The sequence below is a fragment of the Gorilla gorilla genome, chromosome 9 (assembly GCF_029281585.2).
Source record: "Gorilla gorilla gorilla isolate KB3781 chromosome 9, NHGRI_mGorGor1-v2.1_pri, whole genome shotgun sequence".
Taxonomy (NCBI): domain Eukaryota; kingdom Metazoa; phylum Chordata; class Mammalia; order Primates; family Hominidae; genus Gorilla; species Gorilla gorilla.
In genome coordinates, this window is record NC_073233.2 from 90,821,904 (window position 1) to 90,840,805 (window position 18,902).

The 18,902-nt window shown below is 40.3% G+C and overlaps 1 protein-coding gene across 1 annotated transcript in view; it reads right to left on the reverse strand.

The window, feature by feature from the left end:
- PRCP (prolylcarboxypeptidase) overlaps positions 1 to 18,902 on the reverse strand; it is a 147,637-nt gene that overhangs the window by 110,898 nt on the left and 17,837 nt on the right. The gene's annotated exons all lie outside the window — the stretch shown is intronic.

Here is an 18,902-nt window from a genome sequence, read left to right on the forward strand (position 1 = left end):
TATTCCCCCTATATTTTCACCTTCTTGCCCTACTGTGTCTCTCCCTCTCCACAATTTTTTATTTTGAAAATTTGCAAACAGAAAAGTTGAAAGTGGCCAGACGCAGTGGCTCATGCCTGTAATCCCAACACTTTGGGAGGCTGAGGTGGGCAAATCACCTAAGGTCAGTAGTTCGAGATCAGCCTGGCCAACACGGTGAAACCCTGTCTCTACTAAAAATACAAAAATTAGCCAGGCATGGTGATGCATGCCTGTAATCCCAGCTACTCAGGAGGCTGAGACACGAGAATCACTTGAACCTGGGAGGCGGAGGTTGCAGTGAGTCAAGATCTCGCCACTGCACTCCAGCCTGGGCGACAGAGTGAGGCTCTGTCTCAAAAAAAAAAAAAAAGTTGAAAGAATAGCACAATGATACGGAATGATACGGTATCCGTACATACCATTTAGATTCAATCATTTTAAACATTTTGCCTTTGTGTGTGTGTGTTTGGTTTCTGTGTGTCTACATAGATACAGTTTTGCTTTGCTAAACCATTTAAAGGTAAGCTGCAGACAGGACATTTCACCCCTAAATTCTTCAGTGCAAATTTTCTTAAAGGCTTCTCTCTACATAGCCACAGTATCATTATCACACCAAGGAAAGATAACAGTAATCCCCAATATCTAATATTCAGCCCATAATCAAATTTTTCTACTTGTCCCCAAATTATAATTGTTATTTAACCAGAATTTCATCAAGGTTCATCCATAGTGTTTGCTTGTCTCTTTTTCTAGAACCTCACCTCTTATTTCACATAATAGTAACTTTATGGAAAAAAAAACATCAAACCACTGTTCTGTAGAATGTCCCACATTCTCGACTGGTATGTTTGCTTCCTTATACTATCAGTACATTGTTTCTCTACCCCACCCCAGTCCCCACATTTCCTGAAAATTAGGCCTAAAGACTAGATGTGATTCAGGTTTTGGCAGGGATATTTCATGACTCATGTTGTGTACTTTATGTTGTAACACATGAGGAGACACAATATCAAGTTGTTCCACTATTAGTAATGCTAAGTTAGATTGCTTGGTTAAAATGTTGCCCACCGGATCTCGATGTTAAATATACTTTATTTTTCCTTTTTAAGAGTAAAGAGTCAGTGGTGGTAAATTAGTTTGCTTTTCCTTCTATCACTACAGACTCAAGAATTTTTATTTTTCCTATGGAAAGAAAAACAAGCCAAGTCTGGTAGCTTATGCCTGTAATCCCAGCACTTTGGGAGGCTGAGGCAGCAGGCTTGCTTGAGTCTAGGAATTCAAGACCAGCCTGGGCAACATGGCAAAACCTCATCTCTACAAAAAATTAGCCAGGTGTGGTGGCACACGCCTGTAGTCCCAGCTACTTGGGAGGCTAAGGTGCACCCAAGAGGTGCAGCTTGCAGTGAACTGAGATTGGGCCATTGCATTCCAGCCTGGGCGACCCTGTCTCAAAAAAAACTGGTGCATATTTATTGTCCAATCATTTCATACAAAGATTCTTAATTCTTTCTAGACTGTTTCCTAGTCTTTGGGACTAGGAAATAGTCTGTGTTCTTTTTGTCAGATGTACTATTCCTGGCTAATTTCATACCTCCCTCTGTGATAAAAGAGTAACGATGCTGTTAGTATTTACAATGTCATGACTTCAGAAACTGATTTTGTTGAGCTATATAGATCTTGCCTCAGCAGTTACCTAATGTCATTTGTTTAATGCTAGTTCCTCTATGATGCAGCATCCGTTGTGCTACTGTGAATACTGGTTTCCAGTGATCTCTCAAAGGTTGTTACTGTACTTTGCTGGTGATTACCGAAAAGCAAGTCCTACCCAGAGTGTGCAGGAAAATAAATAATAATCCATTTTTTGGTCCTATTTACCATTTGTACTAAATATTGCTTCCCAACCATGCAGTCTTTTGAACATTTTAGGCTGCAATTACTGCACTCCTATACTGTGATCTCTTTCAATGTTGGCTGCACCCTGGAAGGATAGGCAAGAGCCTATCCTTGCTCTGTGGTTGGAGCAACAAGAGCGGTTCCATTTGTGCAAAGAATATCTATTCCTCCATCAGCATGGCTTAACGCCTAATCTGGAAATCACAGTGTCACTATCAACTGGAAATGAGAGGACATTGATTGGAAGTGCCCACTGGCATTGTGGACCAACAGTCTTAAAAGGCCTCAGAGGAGATAGGCATGGCCTGCAGAAGGGGGAAGGGTGACCTTCCTGGTGTCAGTGGCTGGAGGCAGACAGGGTAAATAACAGCTGCCACTACCCTCACAGACCAGGGAGAGCCAATGCACAGGCCTACACACAGAACTCAATCCCAAGGACCAGTGGTGACCTTTGGTAGCCACAACCCTGAACTTGTGAGTGTCACCTAAATGAATTTGAGAGTCACCTAAAAATATGTCAGCACCATTCTGGCAGCCCAATCTTGTACTATCTTATGAAAGCACTATTGCCTCAGCCAATGGGAATGACCCAGGTTTGATTTCATAGGCGCAAGTCCCAAGCTCCTCAGGACATTTGGTACACACCAAACATGATGTAGAGGGTTGGAGAATACCTCAAATGGGATAAATGGCACTGTCACAAGCACAAAAGTGAGACTTAGAAAATTTCAAGGGAGGCACTTCTGGCAACTAGCTCCCACGTGGGACCGGGTCCAGGCTCAGGGTGGACTTCTACCAGGCGCTAGAGGAGAATTTAGAAGGAAACTTGAGGAAGGCATTCCAAAGCCTTAGTCTCCCTGAAACGTAGAGGGCTGTGACAGGATCCCCTCTCACCCAGGCCTCAGAGGTACTTTCTTATCATCCCTCCTTATTGTCCTTTTGTGCCTCCTTATTTGCCTGTTTTAAAAAGATAGTGCCTTTTTTTGTTTTGTTTTTTGTTTTTTGTTTTGGCAGGATCTCACTCTGTTACCCAGGCTGGAGTGCAGTGGCACAGTCCTGGCTTACTGCAACCTCCACCTCCTGGGCTCAAGCAATCCTCCCACCTCAGTCTCTTGAGTAGCTGGGACTACAAGTGTGCACCACCATGCCCAGCTAATTTTATTTATTATTATTTGTAGAGACAGAGTCTCGCTGTGTTGCCCAGGCTGGTCTCGAACTCCTGAGCTCAAGTAATCTGCCTGCCTTGGCCACCCAAAATGCTGAAATTACAGGCATGAGCCACCTTTCCTGGCCAATTTTTTAAATATTTTGTTGAAGACAGAGTCTCCCTGTGTTGTCCAGGCTGCTCTCGAACTACTGGGCTCAAGTAATCCTCCCACCTCAACCTCCCAACATGCCGGGATTACAGGGTTGAGCTGCCATGCCCAGCCCAATGATGGTGCCTCTTACAGAGTGTCTGAATGGATAGAGAAACAAGGGCTAACTACAGGAAACCCACTTCACCTATAAAGACATATGTAGATTAAAAGTGAATGGGTGGAAAAAGATATTCCATGCAACTGAAAGCCAAAAAAAGAACAAGAGTAGCTATACTTAGATAAAATAGAAGACAAATCAAGGAACGTTAAAAGAGACCAAAAAAAATCACTACATAATGATGAATAGGTCAATTCAGCAAGAGGATATAACCTTTAAAAATATCTATGCACCCAACATCAGAACTTTCAAGTATATAAAGCAAACATTAATAGAGCTAAAGGAAAGATAAACTGTAATGCAATAATAGTAAGGGGCTGGGCACAGTGGCTTATGCCTACAATCTCAGTGCTTTGGGAGGCTGAAGTAGAGGATCACCTGAAGCCAGGAGTTCATGACCAGCCTGGTCAACCCCATCTCCAAAACCCCATCTCCAAAAAAGATCCCATCTCCAGAAAAAATTGTAAAAGTTAGCTGGCCATGGTGGTGTGCACCTGTAGCCCCAGCTTCTTGGGAGGCTTAGGTAGGAGGATCACTTGAGCCCAGGAGTTCATGGTTACAGTGAGCTACCACTGGAGTTCACGGTTACTGTGAGCTACCACACCACTGCACTCCAGCCTAGGCAACGGAGTGAGACACTGTCTCTAAAAATAATAGTAGAGGACTTTAATACCCCATTCTCAGGAATGAACAGATCATCTAGACGGAAAACACCTAATAAGGCCTATCTGACACATACTGAACATTTCACCCAGGTGCTGCAGAATACACATACTTTTCAACATCACATAAAACACTCTCAAGAATAGACCATGTCTTAAGCCACCAAACAAGTCTGAACAAATTCAAAAAAAGGTAAAAACCATATTAAGTATCTTTTCTCACCACAATGGAATTAAACAAGAAATCAATATCAAGAGGAACCTCAGAAACTTTACAAAATTAATTTCCATGGAAATTAAACATTCTCCTGAACAACCGACAGGTCAATAAAGAAATTAAGAAAGAAATTTTAGGCCAGGCACGGTGGCTCATGCCTGTAATCCCAGCACTTTGGGAGACCAAGGTGGGCAGATCACGAGGTCAGGAGTTCAAGACCAGCCTGGCCAACATGGTCAAACCTTGTCTCTATTGAAAATACAAAAATTAGCCAGGTGTGGTGGCGCATGCCTATAATCCCAGCTACTCAGGAGGCTGAGGCAGGAGAATTGCTTGAACCCGGGAGGCAGAGGTTGCAGCGAGCTGAGATCACGCCATTGCACTCCAGCCTGGGCAATAGAGTGAGACTCTGTCTCAAAAAAAAAGAAACTTAAAGTGATGGTGGGTATACAAATGAAAGTGGGTATACAATATATGAAAATCTATGGGACATAGCAAAAGCAGTACTAAGAAGTTTATAGCAATAAACACCTGTATGAAAAAAAGTCAAAAGACTCAAATAAATGACTTAATGATGTACCTAAAGGAACTAGGAAAGCAAGAACAAACCTAAAATTAGTAGAAGGAAAGAATAAAGATCAGAGCAGAAATAAATGAAATTGAGACTTAAAGAAAGCCCAAAAGATCAATTAAAAAAATGGTTTTTTGAAAAGAAACAAAACCAACAAACCTTTAGCTAGACTAATTGTATTAGTCCATTCTCACACTGCTATAAAGAAATATGTGAGCCTGGGTAATCTGTAAGAAAAGAGGCTTAATTGGCCCACCGTTCTCAGACTTTACAGGAAGCATGACAGCATCTGCTTCTGGGGAGGCCTCAGGGAGCTTTTGCTTAAGGCAGAAGGCAAACATGGTGGGAGCAGGAGCAAGAGTAGGGGGCAGGAGTGCTACACACTTTTAAACAACCAGATCTCATGATAACTCACCATCACGAGAACAGCACCAAGCGGATGGTGGTAAACTACTCATGAAAGATCCACCCCCATGATCCAATCACCTCCCACCAGTCCCTACCTCCAATACTGGAGATTACAATTCAACATGAGATTTGGTGGGGACACAGATCCATACCATATCACTAACAACAAAAAAGAGAGAGAAAGAAGAACCAGACAAATAATATTAGAAACAGAAGGCAACAGAGACCACAGAAATACAGAGAATCAGACTATTATGAACAACTACACACCAACAAACTGGAAAACCAAGAAGAAATGGGTAAATTCCTGGACATATACAACCTACCAGGACTGAATCATGAAAAATATAGAAAACCTCAACAAACCAATAAAAAGTAATGAGATCAAAGCTGTAATAAAAAGTCTACCATCAAAGAAAAGCCCAGAACCAAGAGCTTCATTGCTGAATTCTACCAAGCATTTTAAAAAGAACAACTACAAATACTACTCAAACTCTTCAAAAAATAAAAATTGAAGAAGAGGGAATACTTCCAAATTCATTCTACAAGGCCAGTGTTATGCTGATACCAAACCAGATAAGGACACAAAGATAAAACTCCAGGCCAATATCACTGATGAACATAGATGCAAAAATCCTCAACAAAATACTAGCAAACCTGATTTAAGAACACATTTAAATCAAGTAGAATTTATCACAGTGATTCAAGGATGGCTCAATATACACAAATCAATAAACATGACATATCACATTAATAGAACCAAGAACAAAAACTGTGATTATTTCAATAGATGCCAAAAAGCATTTGATAAAATTCATGTCCTTTATATAAAAAAATCCTCATCAAACTGAGTATAGAAGGAACATACCTCAAAATAAAGGCCACATATGACAAACCCACAGCTAACATTGTACTAAAAGGGGAAAAATTAAAGGCCTTTCCTCTGAAGTCTGTAACAAGAAGAGGATGCCCATTTTCACCATTTCCACTCAACATAGTACTGGAAGTCCTGACCACAACACTAACGCAAGAGAAAGAAATAAAACCTAAAGACTTAAAAAAAAAAAAACTACTAGAACTGATAAACATTCAGTAAAGTTGCAAGATACAAAGTCAACATACAAAAATCAATAGGATTTATATATGCCACGAGCAAACAATCTGAAATAGGAATCAAGAAAGCAATCTCTTTTACAATAGCTACAAAGAATAGAAAATATCTAGGAATCAATTTAAACAAAGAAGCTAACAATCCATGCAAGGAAAACTATAAAACATTGATGAAAAAAATTGAAGAGACCACAAAAAAAGGAAAGCTATTCCATGCTTATGGGTTGGAAGAATTAATGTTGTTAAACTGACAGTACCACCCAATGCAATTTACAGATTCAATACAATCCCTATCAAAATACCAATGACATTCTTCAAAGAAATAGAAAAAAAATCCTAAAGTTTATATGGAACCATGGAAGACCCCAAATAGCCAAAGCAATCCTGAACAACAACAACAAAAAAACCTTTCAGCTCATCACACTTCCTGACTTCAAAATTTACTGCAAAGCTATAGTAGCGAAATCAGCATGGTACTCTTATGGGATCCTTGGGGTGTTGCTTCACCAACCAGAAACCTCTGTGGCCAATGGTGCCTTTGCCAGAGTTTTTCTCAGGAACACTGGGCCCTTTCAGCTTGGCAGACTGCACTTGGTTCATGCTACCAGCTTGGATCCCATGCCTGTCAAGGGTGAAAGGAGCAGCAGGGGGTGTGTGAGTGAGCGAGTGAGCATGAGGTCCAGCCACTGCGCACAGCCAGGCATGCTAACTGCAGCAGGATGGGCAGCTCCAGGAACCAGCACAAGCACCAGCTCTCTGCAAGGCTGTGGCTGAACCAGTCATCCCACAAGCTACTTCCACAGCTGACATTGGGGAATGTGGTGGGGCCCAGAAGCTTGGAGATGCCAGGAACTGCAGAGCCCCAAAGAGGATGTCACAGCCCTGGCTTAAGGAGATACTAGGTCTGGGATCCCCAAAGGGCTGCAGCTTTTCTTTCTTTTTTGTCCCTGCAATATGGTGAGCAAGGGGCATGTATCAGCCCTGTTTATGTTAGAGCTCTTTCATCCCCGCCATTTGGTGGGTCCTGAGTTCTTGTCCTGCACCCAGGAAGAATAAGGTACACAGACAAGTGGAGGGTGGGCAAGGCGAATAGGAGCTTTACTGAGTGATAGAACAGCCCAGAGGAGACTCACAGTAGATAACTTCTCTCCACAGCCATGGTGTCCTGATGAGTGTTCAGCTCTCAGCAGAGAGGAGACCCTGTAATGGGTAGTTCCTCTCTGCAGTTGGTTGCCCCAACATCTGCTCAGCTCTCAGCAGAGAGGAGATCCTGGAGTGGTAGCTATATTAGTCTGTTCTCACACTGCTGATAAAGACATACCCAAGACTGGGTAATTTATACAGAAAAAGAGATTTAATGGAATCACAGTTCCACATGGCTGGGGAGGCCTCACAATCATGGTGGAAGGCTAAAGGCATGTCTTACATGGCAGCAGCAAGAGAGAATGAGAGCCAAGTGAAAGGGGTTTTCCCTTATAAAACCATGAGAGAATAGTATGGGGGAAACTGCCCCCATTATTTAATTATCTCCCACCAAGTCCCTCCCACAATATGTGGGAATTCTAGGAGATACAATTCAAGATGAAATTTGGGTGTGTCCCCACCCAAACCATATCATTCCACACCTGGCCCCTCCCAAATCTCATGTTATCACATTTCAAAACCAATCATACCTTCCCAACAGTCCCCCAGTCTTAACTCATTTCAGCATTAATCTAAAAGTCCATAGTCCAAAGTCTCATCTGAGACAAGGCAAGTCCCTTCCACCTATGAGCCTATAAAATCCCAAAGCATGTTACTTCCTAGATACAATGAGAGTACAGGCATTGGGTAAATACAGCCATTCCAAATGGGAGAAATTGGCAAAGACAAAGGGCTACAGGCCCCATGCAAGTCCAAAATTCAGTGGGGCAGTCAAATCTGAAAGCTCTAAAATGATCTCCTTTGACTCCATGTCTCATATTCAGGTCATGCTGATACAAGAGGTGGGTTCCATGGTCTTAAGCAGCTCCACCCCTGTGGCTTTGCAGGGTACAGCAGCCCTCCTGGCTGCTTTCACAGGCTTGTGTTGAGTGTCTGTGGCTTTTCCAGGCACACAGTGCAAGCTGTTGGTGGATCTACCATTCTGGGGTCTGGAGGATGGTAGCCCTCTTCTCACAGTTCCACTAGGCAGTGCCCCAGTGAAGACTCTGTGTGGGGGCTTCAACCCCATCTTTCCCTTCTGCACTGCCCTAGCAGAGGTTCCCCATTAGGGCTCCACCCTGCAGCACACCCCTGGCCTGGACATCCAAGCATTTCCATACATCCTCTGAAATCTAAGTGGAAGTTCTCAAACCATGATTATGACTTCTGTGCACCCACAGGTTCAACACCACATGGAAGCTGCCAAGGCTTGGGGTTTGCACTGTCTGAAGCCATGGCCCAAGCTGTACCTTCATCCCTTTTAGTCATGGCCAGAGTAGCTGGAACACAGGGCACTAAGTTCCTAGGCTGCACACAGCAGGGGTACCCTGGGTCCTGTCCACAAAACCATTGTTTTTTCCTCCTAGGCCTCCGAGCCTGTGATGGGAGGGGCTGCCGTGAAGACCTCTGACATGCCTTAGAGACATTTTTCCCATTGTCTTGGGGAGTAACATTGGGCTCCTTGTTACTTATGAAAATTTCTGGAGCCAGCTTGACTTTATCCTCGGAAAATGGGTTTTTCTTTTCTGTTGCATGGTCAGGCTGCAAATTTTCTGAACTTTTATGCTTTGTTTCTCTTTTAAAACTGAATGCTTTTAACAGCACCCAAATCACCTCTTGAGTGCTTTGCTGCTTAGAAATTTATTCTTCCAGATACCCTAGATCATCTCTCTCAAGTTCAAAGTTCCAGAAATCTCTAGGGCAGGGGCAAAATGCTGCCAATCTCTTTGCTAAAACACAGCAAGAGTCACCTCTACTCCAATTGCCAACAAGTTCCTCATCTCCATTTGAGACCACCTCAGCCTGGATTTCATTGTCTATATCATTATCAGCATTTTGGGCAAAGCCATTCAACAAGTCTCTAGGAGGTTCCAAACTTTCCCACATTTTCCTGTCTTCTTCTGAGCCTTCCAAACTGTTCCAACCTCTGCCGTTACCCAGTTCCAAAGTCGCTTCCACATTTTGGGGTATCATTACAGCAGCGCCCCACTCCCAGTACCAACTTACTGTATTCATGTGTTCTCACATTACTGATAAAGACATACCCAAGACTGGGTAATTTATAAAGAAAAATAGGTTTAATGGACTTACAGTTCCATGTGGCTGGGGAGGCCTCACAATCATGGTGGAAGGTGAAAGACACCTCTTACATGGTGGTGGCAAGACAGAATGAGAGCCAAGTGAAAGGGGTTTCCCCTTATAAAACCATCAGATCTCATCAGACTTATTCACTACCATGAAAACAGTATGGGGGAAACCACCCCCATGATTCAATTATCTCCCACTGGGTCCCTCCCACAATATATGGGAATTATGAGAGCTACAATTCAAGATGAGATTTGGGTGGGGGCACAGCCAAACTGTATCAGTAGCTCCTTTCTACAGCTGGTTGTCCTGACGTCTCTTCAGCTCTCAGCAGAGAAGAGACCCTGGGGTGAGGAGCTCCTCTCTGCGACTAGTCATCCTGTCGTCTCCCTGAGCCTGGCTGAGTATGGGGTTTTTATGGACTTCAGAGAGGAGAAAGTGCATGCTGAATGGTCCATAGGCAGCCATGGGAGGACCTGGAAAAAGCACTATAAGTTCCGACTTTGGTATGTGGGACTGGCAGCCCAACCCCCAGGCTTCAGGCCTTCCCCAGCTTGAAAGTGAGGCTTCACTGGGGACCTGCCCCTTTCTGCCCCAGATCCTGTCTGCCTTCTGCCACTGTTCATGGCACCCAGGCTCTTCATGCCAGGGGGGACCCTGCAAGTCAGTACTGAGCTGCCCTCACCTCCCCCTCAGCCTCCCTCCCATGCTCTGGCCCAAAGTCCAGAGGTGGCCAAGGTGGCAGGGAGCTAGCATGTCAGCACAGCCCCAAGCATGCACATACCCAGGTGGGTTATGACAGCCCCTGGGCTCAGCCTTAACTTTGTTCCAAGATTTGAGCAGGCACCAGGAGCAGGGAGAGGCCAGGCAGCAGAAGCAGGCATTTCTGAGTTTGCAGGAGCAGGGGGACTTTCCTGGGCCCCCAAGAGCACAGGGATGTCCAGGTCCACAGCTGCAGTTTGGGTGGCAGCAGCTGCACCTGGGAGGGCAGGGTTCCTGCCTGCTCCCAGCCCCCAAAAGCACAGGGATGCCTGGGTCCATAGCTACGGCTGGGCAACTGCAGCTGTACCCTGGGAGCACGAAGCTCCTGCCCTGTCAACTCACAAGGGAGTGAGGCTTCTGCCTGTTCCCAGCTCCTGCAGCTCCATGGAGCATGCAGTCCCAGCCATGCCTTCCCAACTGCAGCCAGTGTTATGGCAGTGGCCACTCTAGACAGGCCACCACTGCCATCAGTACTGACATAAAAACAGACAAGTAGACTGATAGAACAGAATAGAGAACCCAGATATAAATCTATGCATTTACAGTAGCTCATTTTCCACAAAGACACCAAGAACATACAATTGGAAAAGGGCAGTCTCATCAATATATGGTGCTGGGAAAACTGGACAACAGATGCAGAAGAATGAAACTAGACACCTAATTTCTCACCATACCACGAAAAAAAATGGATTAAAGACGTAAACTTAAGACCACAAACTATGAAAATACTAGAAGAAAACATTGGAGAAATGCTCCAGAAAATTGATCTTGGCAAAGATTTTTGGGGTAAGACCTCAAAATCACAGGCAACCAAAACAAAAATAGATAAATGGGATTACATCAAGCTGAAAAGCTTCCATAGAGAAAAACAAAAACAAAAAACAACAAAGTGAAGAGACAATCCACAGAATAGGAAAAAAAAATTGCAAACTACCCATCTGACAAGGGATTAATAATCAGATTATATAAGGAGCTCAAACATCTCAGCAAAAAAAAAAAAAGGCAAAAGATCTGAGTAGACTGCTCAAAAGAAGACCTATAAATGGCTAACAGGTATATGAAAACATGCTCAACATCACTAATCTTAGAGAAATGCAAATTAAAACTATAAGGAGATAGCTCACCCCGGTTAAAATGGCTTTTATCTAAAAGACAGGCAATAACAGATGCCAGCAAGGATCTGGAGAAAGGGGAACCCTCATACACTGTTGGTGGGAGGTGCCTCAAAAAACTGAAAATACAACTACCATATGATCCAGCAATTCCACTACTTGGTATATAGCCAAAAAAAAAAAAAAAATCAATGTGTCCAAAAGACATCTGCACTCCCATGTTTATTGCAGCACTATTCACAATAGCCAAAATATGGAATCAACCTAAGGGCCCAGCAATGGATGAATGGATAAAGAAAATGTGGTACATATACATAATGGACTACTATTCAGCTATAAAAAAAGAATGAAATGATGTCATTTGCAGCAACATGGATGGAATTGAAGGCCATTATGTTCAGTAAAATAACCCAAGCACAGAAAGGCAAATATCTCATCCATATGTAATAGCTTAAAAAGTGGATCTCATGAAAATGGAGAATAGATTGGTGGTTACCAGAGGCTGAGAGGGGAAAGGGGGAAGGAGGATGAACAGAAGTTGGTTAATGGGTGCAAATATACAGCTTGATAGAAGAAATAAGACCTAGTGTTAGACAGATCAGCAGAGTGACTATAGTTTATAGTAATCCATTGTATATTTCAAAACAGCTAGAAGAGAATTGAAATTGTTCTAGCATAAAGAAAAGACAAATATTTAAGGTGATGGATATCCCAATTATATTGATTTGATCTTTACAAAATATATGAATGTATTAAATTGCCACATGTTGCCCAAAAAAAGTACATCTATTATGCATCAATTTTAAAGAAGTAAAAGATTTTAATGTTCTAGAATTGGCCTTTTTCTACATGTACTCACTGGTTGAATTCATCTGCTTATCTACAGTCACCACTTATAGGCTGTTTAATCCAAAGTCTATCTTCTGTCTAAATTTCTTCCTGAGACCAAACTTGTATGTTAATGTTTATTTTCATTCAGTTCAAAATGTTTTATAATTTTCATGTGGTTTCTTTGATGCATGAATTATTTTAAAATGTGTTTCTTAATTTCTAAACAGAAAGGGTTTTTTTCTAGTTATGTCTTTGGGAATGTTTGTACCTAAATTACATTATGGTCAGAGTATTTTTTGTGCATATGTTAGATATATTAATTATACTGTTTGAATCATCTATATCTGTACTGATTTTTCCCCTTGTTCTATCAATTACTGAAAGAGAGATGTTAAAATCTCCATCTCTAGGCAACAATTGTTCTGCAAACACACACACACACACATCAAATAAACTCTCCCTCTATGACTGTCAATGTGTTTATTTCTCCTTTTAGTTCTGTCCATTTTAATTTATTTTGAGGTCATGTTATTAGGCACAAATTCAATCTTACGTCTTCCTGATTTCATCATAAAAGTTTCTTTACATCACTACTAATGCTTTTTGTCCTAAAATCTAATTATTATGACTATACTACATTAGCTTTATTTTAGTTAGTGTTTGTGAGAGGTCCCACTACTCTTTTTTCAATCTTTCTATATCTTTATGTCTTCGATGTTTATTTTGTAAACCTATAGTTGGGCTTTGTTTTATTGTCCAGTTTGACAATCTTTGTCCTCTAACTGGAACATTTAGTCCATTAATAATGTAATAATTAAAATATATTTGTGTTTATGTTTATTATCTTATTTCATATTTTCTATTTGTCCTGTTCTATTTGTCTATTTTCAATGTTTCTTCTCCTTTTCTTTTTCTGTTACTTTTATTATTTGTTGTTGGTTTTTCTCCTAGGTTTGAAAGTCAAATGCTATTTCTTTTGATTTTACCTTAGGAATTACAACATGCAAACTTAGCTTATCAAAGTATAAAGCTAATCAATACTTACAGTCTTTTCCCAAAGACCTTAAATTATTTTATTCCATTTACTCTTCTCTTGAATTATGTTTGTCATGTAATTCTACATTTTTTAACTCCAAAGAATACCAATTTCTACCATTTTTCTTTTTCTTTCTTTCAGATTTACTCACATATTTACTATTTTCTTTACTCTTTGATGTATCTTTCATCTCAGACCTTATATCATTTTCCTTTGGCCTGAAATATATCTTTTAGAATTTCTTTTGTTGAAGTTCTCTTAGTGACAAACTCAATTTTTTATAGTGATTACTGAGTTATATTAGGAGCTTATTTAAGATAGTATCTTTTTTTTTGCTATATATATATATATATATATATATATTTTTACTTTAAGTTCTAGGGTACATGTGCACAACGTGCAGGTTTGTTACATATGTATACATGTGCCATGTTGTGCAAACTCAATTTTTGTTTCTTTGCTTGCTTACTTATTCATTTGTCTGAAAATGTTTTTATTTGGGCTTCAATCTTAAAAGATATTTTATCTGGATGCAGAAGTCTAGGTTGGGAGTTACTTTCTTTCCAACCACAATGCCAATCCCCTGTCCTCTGACTCTCATTGCTGTTAGGAAGCCAGCTTTCTATCTAACTGCCTTTTGCTTTTGAAAGTGAGCTGAATTTTTTTTAGTGTTACTTAGTTCTACTAATCATGTGTTGTGATATGGATTTCTTTTTATTCATCTTTCTTGAAATTCATTGTTTATTGAATTTGTAGATTAGCGCCTTTCATCAATTCTGAAAAATTCTTAGCCATAATCTTGTAAAATACTGCATCTACCCCATTCTCTCTTTTCTCTCATTCTAGAATTACAAGTAAATATTATATGTTTTCACTCTATCTTCCATGTCTCTTTAGCATTTCCTTGATATTTTTCATCTTTATATCTGTTTATGCTTCATTCCATGTGATTTCTTTTCATCTCTTCATGTATGTCTAATTTACTTTTCTACCTATCCATTGAGTTTTTGTTTTAAATATTTTCTTGTATTTTTTATTTTATATATAAAATTACATATCTTAGGTCAGGTGCGTTGGTTCATCCTGTAATCTCAGCACTTTGGGAGGCTGAGGCAGGTGGATTGCTTGAGCCCAGGAGCTTCAGACCAGCCTGGGCAACATGGTGAAACCCAGTCTCTACAAAAAATACAAAAATTAGCTGGGCATGGTGACGCATGCCTGTGATCCCAACTACATGAGAGGCTGAGGTGGGAGGATGGCTTGAGCCCAGTAGGTGGAAGTTGCAGTGAGTTAAGATTGTGCCACTGTTCTCCAGCCTAGGCGACAGAGCAAAACTCTTTTTCAAAAGAAATTATATATATTTAATTTCTATATATTTGATTGTTCATTGTGTACATTTAAAAATTATATATTTTATTTCTAAAAGTTGGATATATTCTTTTTCAAATCTGCTCTGTCTTAAATTTTCTATTTCCTGCAGACATTTTCAAGTTTATCTGTTACTGCTTTAAGCAAAGTAAACATAGCTGTTTTATACTTGTGTATGATAATTATAGTAATTAAAAGTCTTGATAGGTTTCTTTTTTCTTTTTTTAATTTTTATACTTTAAGTTCTAAGGTACATGTGCACAATGTGCAGGTTTGTTACATAGATATACATGAGCCATGTTGGTTTGTTGCACCCATCAACTCGTCATTTACATTAGGTATTTCTCCTGATGCTATTCCTCCCCCAGACCTCCACCCCCAACAGGCCTTGGTGTGTGATGTTCCACTCTGTGTGTCCATGTGTTCTCATTGTTGAACTCCCACTTATGAGTGAGAACATGTGGTGTTTGGTTTTCTGTTTTTGTGGTATTTTGCTGAGAATGATGGTTTCCAGCTTCATCCATGTCCCTACAAAGGACATGACCTCATCCTTTTTTATGGCTGCATAATATTCCATGGTGTATATGTGCCACATTTTCTTTATCCAGTCTATTATTGATGGACATTTGAGTTGGTTCCAAGTCTTTGCTATTGTGAATAGTGCCGCAATAAACATACATGTGCATGTGTCTTTATAGTAGAATGATTTATAATCCTTTGGGTATATACCCAGTAATGGGATTGCTGGGTCAAATGGTATTTCTAGTTCTAGATCCTTGAGGAATCACCACACTGACTTCCACAGTGGTTGAACTAATGTACACTCCCACCAACAGTGTAAAAGCATTCCTATTTCTCCACATTCTCTCCAGCATCTGTTGTTTCCTGACTTTTTAGTGATCACCATTCTAACTGGCATGAGATGGTATCTCATTGTGATTTTGATTTGCATTTCTCTGATGACCAGTGATGATGACCATTTTTTCATATGTCTGTTGGCTGAATAAATGTCTTCTTTTGAGAAGTGTCTATTCATATCCTTCACACACTTTTTGATGGGGTTGTTTTTTTCTTGTAAATTTAAGTTCCTTGTAGATTCTGGATATTAGCCCTTTGTCAGATGGATAGATTGCACAAATTTTCTCCCATTCTGTAGGTTGCCTGTTCACTCTGATGATAATTTCTTTTGCTGTGCAGAAGCTCTTTAGTTTAATTAGATCCCATGTGTCAATTTTGGCTTTTGTTGCCATTGCTTTTGGTGTTTTAGTCATGAAGTGTTTCCCCATGCCTATGTCCTGAATGGTATTGCCTAGGTTTTCTTCTAGGCTTTTTATGGTTTTAGGTCTAACGTTTAAGTCTTTAACCCATCTTGAGTTAATTTTTGTATAAGGTGTAAGGAAGGGATCCAGTTTCAGCTTTCTACATATGGCTAGCCAGTTTTCCCAGCACCACTTATTAAATAGGGAATCCTTTCCCCATTTCTTGTTTTTGTCAGCTTTGTCAAAGAGCAGATGGTTGTAGAGGTGTGGTGTTATTTCTGAGGCCTCTGTTCTGTTCCATTGGTCTATATCTCTGTTTTTGGTACCAGTACCATGCTGCTTTGGTTACTGTAGCCTTGTAGTCTAGTTTGAAATCAGGTAGTGTGATGCCTCCAGCTTTGTTCTTCTTGCTTAGGATTGTCTTGGCTATGCAGGCTCTTTTTTGGTTCCATATGAAATTTAAAGTAGTTTTTTCCAATTCTGTGAAGAAAGTCAGTGGTATTTAAAGGGAATAGCATTGAATCTATAAATTACCTTGGGCAGCATGGCCATTTTTATGATATTGATTCTTCTTAACCATGAGCATGGAATGTTCTTCCAGTTGTTTGTGTCCTCTTTTATTTCACTGAGCAGTGGTCTGTAGTTCTCCTTGAAGAGGTCCTTCACATGCCTTGTCAGTTGGATTCCTAGGTATTTTATTCTCTTTGAAGCAATTGTGATGGGAGTTCATTCATGATTTGGCTCTGCGTTTGTTATTGGTGTATAGGAATGCTTGTGATTTTTGCACATTGATTTTGCATCCTGAGACTTTGCTGAAGTTACTTATCAGCTTAAGAAGATTTTGGGCTGAGGCGATGGGGTTTTCTAAATATACAATCATGTCATTTGCCAACAGAGACAATTTGACTTCCTCTTTTCCTAATTGGATATGCTTATTTCTTTCTCCTGCCTGATTGTCCTGGCCAGAACTTCCAACACTATGTTGAATAGGAGTGGTGAGAGAGGGCATCCCTGTCTTGTGCTGGTTTTCAAAGGGAATACTTCCAGTGTTTGCACATTCAGTATGATATTGGCTGTGGGTTTGTCATAAATAGCTCTTATTATTATGAGATACGTTCCATCAATACCTAGTTTATTGAGAGTTTTTTGCATGAAAGGCTGTTGAATTTTGTCAAAGGTCTTTTCTGCATCTATTGAGATAATCATGTGGTTTTGTCATTGGTTCTGTTTATGTGATGCATTATGTTTACTGATTTGCATATGTTGAACCAGCCTTGCATCCCAGGGATGAAGACAACTTGATTGTAGTGGATAAGCTTTTTGATGTGCTGCTGGATTCAGTTCACCAGTATTTTATTCAGGATTTTCTAATCCATGTTCGTTCATGGATATTGGCCTAAAATTCTCTTTTTTTGTTGTGTCTCTGCCAGGCTTTGATATCAGGATGATGCTGGCCTCATAAAATGAGTTAGGGAGGATTCCCGTTTTTTTTATTGATTGGAATAGTTTCAGAAGGAATGGTACCAGCTCCTCTTTGTACCTCTGGTGGGATTCAGCTGTGAATTCGTCTGGTCCTGGACTTTTTTTGACTGGTAAGCTATTAATTACTGCCTCAATTTCAGAACCTGTTATTGGTCTATTCAGAGATTCAACTTCTTCCTGGTTTAGTCTTGGGAGGATGTATGTGTCCAGGAATGTATCCATTTCTTCTAGATTTTCTAGTTTATTTGCATAGAGGTGTTTATAGTATACCCTGATGGTAGCTGTATTTCTGTGGGATCAGTGGTGAGATCCCCTTTATCATTTTTTATTGCATCTATTTGATTCTTCTCTCTTTTCTTCTTTATTAGTTTTACTAACGGTCTGTTTTGTTGATTTTTTCAAAAAACCAGCGCCTGGATTCACTGATTTTTTTGAAGGGTTTTTTGTTTCTCTGTCTCCTTCAGTTCTGCTCTGATCTTAGTTATTTCTTGTCTTCTGCTAGCTTTTGAATTTGTTTGCTGTTGCTTCTCTAGTTGTTTTAATTGTGATGTTAGGGTGTCGATTTTAGATCTTTCCTGCTTTCTCTTGTGGCCATTTAGTTCTATAAATTTCCCTCTACACACTGCTTTAAATGCATCCCAGAGATTCTGGTACGTTGTGTCTTTGTTCTGATTGGTTTCAAAGAACATCTTTATTTCTGCCTTCATTTCATTATTTACCCAGTAGTCATTCAGGAGCAGGTTGTTTCCTGCTCCTGTTTACATGTAGTTGTGCAATTTTGAGTGAGTTTCTCAATCTTGAGTTCTAGTTTGATTGCGCTGTGGTCTGAGAGACAGTTTGTTGTGATTTCTGTTCTTTTATATTTGCTGAGGAGTGTTTTATTTCCAATTATGTGGTCAATTTTAGAATAAGTGTGATGTGCTGAGAAGAATGGATATTCTTTTGATATGGGGTGGAGAGTTCTGTAGATGTCTATTATGTCTGCTTGGTCCAGAGCTGAGTTCAAGTCCTAGATATCTTTGTTAAGTTTCTGTCTTATTGATCTGTCTAATATTGACAGTGGAGTGTTAAAGTCTGCCATTATTATTCTTGTGTGGGAGTCTAAGTCTCTTTGTATGTCTCTAAGAACTTGCTTTATGAATCTAGGTGCTCATGTATTGGGTGCATATATATTTAGGAGTTAGCTCTTCTTGTTGAATTGATCCCTATACCATTATGTAATGGCCTTCTTTCTCTCTTTTGATCTTTGTTGGTTTAAAGTCTGTTTTATAAGAGACCAGGATTTCAACCCCTGCTTTTTTTTGCTTTCCATTTGCTTGGTAGATCTTCCTCCATCCCTTTATTTTGAGTCTATGTGTGTTTTGCATGTGAGATGGGTCTCCTGAATGCAGCACACCAATGGGTCTTGACTCTTTATCCAATTTGCC